This window comes from Halyomorpha halys, unplaced genomic scaffold, assembly GCF_000696795.3.
Source record: "Halyomorpha halys isolate HHAL.00 unplaced genomic scaffold, Hhal_1.1 Scaffold88.1, whole genome shotgun sequence".
Lineage (NCBI taxonomy): Eukaryota > Metazoa > Arthropoda > Insecta > Hemiptera > Pentatomidae > Halyomorpha > Halyomorpha halys.
The window spans coordinates 1,492,256-1,498,332 of NW_027114863.1; the positions used below are offsets into that span (position 1 = coordinate 1,492,256).

Genomic DNA, 6,077 nt, shown 5'->3' on the forward strand with positions numbered 1-6,077 from the left:
TATAACAACAATTTTTTTCCCTACCTTTTTCTTTTACAATCAATACTCGTCAACACACTAAATACCAATATTTTTCCTTATTTAAAAATTTCATTCCATTTGTCAATTTTATTCTCACTCTCTCAGACCTCGCCTTTCCAGTGATTCGCTAACCACGTTCGATACGTTAAATAAATTTATCATTAGACAGCAAAATAAAATCAAACCAAAGTCATAATAGTCACCGCAGTAGATAAGTTTACAAAAAAAAAACAAACATATAAATACATTTAAAAAACTATTATATAGATTTAGAAAAAAAAATTTAGTTGAAAGAAATACTTCAATGAATAGATAAGTTAAAAGAAATAATTTAATGAATAAATAAGTTAAGGAAATACATAAGTTAAAACACAAATCGGCAGGTCCAAAAATTAAATAGATAAATAGTGATATCTCGAACTAGAATTTAGTAAATGTATTGGAATTGGAAAGATATTCTACTTCGTTGGATACAGTGTAGACTGGTGGTAACATTTTACCCGTAGGCTGTCAGAACCACCGAATGCTCAGCTGGTTGAAAGGGGTCCCGAAGGGGTTAGAATAAAGGGTGGAGGGAATTGAAGAAAGATCGTCGTCAGGTTGTTGTGGGAACCTCAACCTTTATAGACAACCCAATACTTCCTTTCCTTACAACCCTCTTTATAGTTGCAAATACAATAGATGTATGTTTTATATTTTTGAAAAATTAAGAAGTACATAAATGTATTAATTAATGAAAGATATTTTTACTGTTATAAAAAATTGTATATTTTCATTAATATCACAAATTCTTCTGATCCTATACTCTTAACATATTCCATTACCACTCCAACGTTTCGGCCCTTAGATCATTATCAAAGAGACAATCTGATAATTGATACCTCATTTTTGAAGACATTGTAATTAACTAATTTAGTGAATGTAACAAATCAATTATAAGGTGTGTGAAAAGAAATATTGGTGTGTTATGTATGAGTTCAATTATATGCTAATAATATTTAATATAATAATATTTTTTTAGGTTTATAAATTATATTTATATATTATCTTTTAATAATAAACTTTATTAATAATTAACAATATGAACCGCTACGACCCATGAAGCACCATGGGTTCAGTACTTTGTAAGGAAGTACTGTTTTTTGGACAACAGTTATTCAAAGTGATTTTTTAAAGTTTACTCTTAACGGCCTGATTTTCCCCCAATTAAGGGTACCTTCTTTATGAAGCTTAGTGGACCCCAGGAGGACTTCAGAATCAACAGGGTTCACTCACGGCTACAGTGTCACAGAAAATAATTATTTGTCCCAGCCTGATTCAAACCCGGGTTCTTGGATTTAGTGTCATAAAAAATTGCCAAAAAATTCCCGCTCCCAAAGAAAACTTGGGAAGCATCGTTGTATATGTTACAACCTAATGCAGTCGAACATTAAATCTTTTCCAAATGCGTTTCTCTTTTTTTATTCCCTTCGAGCTAAGATTTCTTTTGTGGAATACATAATTATGATTTTAAAATGCTCTTATAGATATTTGTGTTAAATTAATAACAATATATACATAGACGTTCACAAAAGCTTCCTATTTGAATATAGGTATTAAATATGTTTATTTATATTTATTTAAAATTTATAATGGCATAAAAACATAAAACAAAATTACAATTTTTTTTTGAAGACATATATTTAGAAGATATATATTCAGAATAAATATATGTTTTGAAAACGTATTATGGTTCTAATTTTTTGTTTAAAGTTTAAGTCTTTATCGTTGTTAATGAAACAAAGTTGTGTTTCTATATGTATTCAATACTTATCTATATTTATTTTCTATATGTAGCTACTGAGGTATTATTTAAAATTTTGTTTCCAGCCCACCATTTTCTTTATTTAAAGAATATTTTATGTTCAAATTTTTATTATAAAATCAATTCTTCTGTATAAGTTCTCTGAGATAATATTTCAGTCATTCCAATTTATTTTATTTTATTTATGATATTTTTTTAAGGAAAAAGTATTAGAAGTGGCTCTCACGGGTTCTTGTACAAGACTGCCTTTATCGATTTCAGCACATCTCTATATATCTACTCAATTAGCTGATACGGCATGTCAGCTGATATCACAATAATAGCTAAATGTAACTCATACAAACTTATATATGCCTTCTTCAGCAAATGCTTTGATTCATGAATCTCTATTTGCCAATCCTTCCCCGTTTATTCTATTAAAAAAAAAACCTCTTCCTTTACCTACTTCATATTCAAGCCTCCGTATAGGTGTAAACAATATATATGGCTATATCAACAATTACTACGTTAAAATTGTTATTATAATTTAAATGCCACAGTTTTTTATAATTATTTTTCCGCAAAAATTATCATATCTGAACTACGTAATTATTCTAGGAAGACTTTTGTCCGTAATAATTTTTTGTTTTTAATTTTATTTGAACCTGGTTCATAACAGATCTGAGTCCTATTGTCTTTCCACCAGCGAAGCAGCAGCTGCCGATGAGGTTGCCAATGATAGAAGATCTATAATTAATGGTTTACAGATCAAGAGAAGAACTAAAGTTAGCAACAAACAGCCAGGGTGGCCCGTGGCCAGGTGGGGTACATGTCCTATGCTCTCTCTTTAGAACCTTCACGTCCGACCACACTCCTATTCAACTAGTAACAGAAGCCTCTCTAAACATACTTTACAGTTCATCTCGTCTCATGCCACAGTTCCTGTACAGTTGTCCTACATTATCAGGATACGATGTTTAATATCTCTCCATCCAATGGTTTATTAGCTCTTACCATTGTATAGAAACAAAGATTGATTATAAATGCCTTAAGCCCGTGGTTCTTACAAAAAAAAATCAAGCACCCTCTTTAAGTCTTAGAAATCGTAAAGTTTGTTTTTTTCTAATTAATGGTTAGGTTCTAACCCAAAAACATGAATATGTATTAGACAGGCTGTCCCTAAACATACCCTCACCAATATGACTCCTTTTTTTTATCGTACCCTCCTGTAGAAAAATAGTTAATATCAAGTATAATATAAAATAGAAGACGTACAAGTGCTAAATTCCTTATTTTACTCGGAGGTATTTTAAGGTTCATAAGTGTGCTTCCATTTTGTGTGGAGAGGCGCATGCGCTAGTCATATGTTGAGCGGGGAGGGACCGCTTTGCTGGTGGTGAATATAATTTTTCAGGTATGAGCCTTTGAAGCATTAAACATAGTATAACCGCAAATTTTGACTTATCCTTAGTTATATGTTTATCGTTTATAGTTTCCCACGCTCAGCGGAGAAGGGGGTGAGTTAAAGTAAAATTAAGAAAAAAAATATAATCGCAAAAGGACAAAACAATAAAGAATAAATTACTCCTTAGGTGCCACGTTATTTTTTCCTTGGAAATAACGAAAAACCTGAAGCATTATGCCCACAATATTGCTAAAATATACCACTATATAAACAATTGTTGAATTATGACCACTGGTGAATACCTTTACATGTAGATAACAAAAACCTAGGGGTGTTACCTACCCACCTGTTGAATTATCGTAATATTCCGTGAACAACAACAAAAAAACATAAGTAAATTAACAAGTCGAAAGCAGAGAAAGAACAGCAGAACAATATGTACAAAACATTAATAATAAGAAGAAATATATATTCAGAGAATAAAAAAGGAAAAAAAAAAAAGAATTCTTATCAATTAATAAAACAATTAAAACTTATAGGTTGACTTAACTTAACTGCTTAACCTTAATAACTACAGTTACATTATTATTCTCTTATCCAGGACATGCTGAAGAAACGTCGCTGCACTATATCCCCGCTTCTAGTGTTAATGATCGTCCATGAAGTAGAACGCCATAATTTTTAAAAACAAAACATATAAGATGACATTTCTCATATGGTGTTTATATGGTGTTTTTATTGTTAACACTTCACATTGAACAATCGTAACGTGTTCCAAAATCAAACTTCACCTTCACAAAACCAAAACCCACTCGTCTTAAACATATCGCTTTTTCACCATGACAACCGTAACACCTCTGGTCTACGCAGATATCGCCAGTGTTTTTATTTCACCATGGCAACCGTAACAATTGAATCTTCTTGCACGTTTAGGGTAAAATTTTAATAAACTAAATTCTATGCACTACTTTCAAATCTGATTTAAGTACAAAGCAAAAGTTTGATAAATACACCTAAGTGTTCGCTTGTTTTGTTTTCAGAAAATTTAAAATTGTTTTTTGTTTGGCTTAATGGGTAAAAGCGAGAAAGGAGACTTAAGATAATTAAATCGAGCAAGTCATCCATCAGGACCTCAATATTCCATATGTTGGCGATTTGGCCAGAACCAGATACCGTTCTTTCCATAATAAACTTCTCAACCACCCATATCCACTTGTTTCTAACCTGGCTTCTCCTTCATTACCTAATAATCCTCCTAGGCGTCTGAAAAGAAGATGGCCTCGAGATCTTCTTCTCTAGAAATGTTATTGGAGTTCTATCAGTGGGTAGATTCTCCACATGTTTTTATCATATACTATTTTCCGTTACTGTATAATATTTTTTATAGTGAAAGTAAAATTGTCATAAAAAGTTTAATTTATAATTAACTTTCTAATCAGTTATTCTGGCTTTCCTTAGGAAGGTCATAGATTTTACGAGGATTAGCAATCCTGTATAAACCTTGCCACCTAATTCAAATATAAACATATTTTTAACTTTTCTTTTATAATTAGAATATCTTCGACCTTCTCTCTTAGCTCACATTTTCCCATCCTCCGAGAGATCTCTTCAGCTCTTCGTGACGGTACCGTTGAACTTTCTATTGCCGATATGGAAACGAGCGGTCCACACAATCACAGCAGGTTATATAAAGGTTGTGCAAGAGACCTTAGTGTTTGTGTTACTTTCCAAGTGTAATGTCCCCGGCTTGCCGCGTCATTACAACCTCTTAAGCCGTGATATCTTCGTGATTTTGCATAAAGGTATTATATGAACACGGCAGAATCGTGTATCATCTACGTCTGAACAACCTCATCAGGTTTCATGACAAATTCTTTAGCTTACATTAAAGATGTAATACTCGTGTAGGTGATTTCAATGAGGACAAAATCTAGCTTATATTAAAAACCATTTAATTGTACATAGGCATGACAAATTTCATAAAAATTGTATGAGTCATTTACGAGAAAATCGAAAAATATGTTAAAAATCGATTCTATAAAGTAACATCTCCGATTTGTCGATTTTATCGTACTGACCTGAGCAGAAACAGTCCTGTTGAAGCTCTACAACGTGGGGGGAAACGTCGGAAAATAAATAGTTGTTAACTATTTATATTTTCTTCTGACCGCATCCATGACCATCTTATATACAATTTAAATTAATATGGTCAATTATTTATACACACACACACACACACACACATATATATATAAGAGGCTTAATTTCATTTCAGATTAGACTGGTGAGTGGAAGTTGGGTGCTGCGCGCACCGCCAAAATTATTTTACTTTGTAATTAGTCTCAATAGCTGAACTTTAGCAGAGTGACTATTAATGGAGAAAAGATTTAAAAGATTACAAAAATTTGAATAAGAATACATAAGATAATAACAATGAATTTTCAAAATTGTAAGTCTCATTTCGGAGTATTTTAATCACGGTCTTTTATGGGACTGCTAAAAAATGGAAATTGAATTTTCTCTCTCAATTAACCTATCAAATTAACCTTCCATGTTATAATTTAGTGCGGACAAAAATAGTCTTAAGGCATTAATCAGAGAGGGTATTATTCATTTAGTTAGCTGTCTGCAATGATTACTTCATTATTGAGCACTAATCCAAAATTAAATACTACTTGTGGCGTTGCTATAGCACCTCTGCTAAGTTGCAGAGTACATTAAAATTAGTTTCTATGCGAGATATAAACTGGATCATTTCATGTATTAATAATAAGGATTATGTTATTTTATTTATTTATTTTTCATACAGATAATCTGATTATGTTCATCTTGTCTATTGTTTTGTTTGTATATATTTTAAGAGAGTTT

The 6,077-nt window shown here is 31.5% G+C and overlaps 1 protein-coding gene across 1 annotated transcript in view; it reads left to right on the forward strand.

Moving 5' to 3' along the window:
- corn (cornetto) overlaps nt 1–6,077 on the forward strand; it is a gene marked incomplete in the record, with an annotated part of 269,163 nt that overhangs the window by 225,280 nt on the left and 37,806 nt on the right.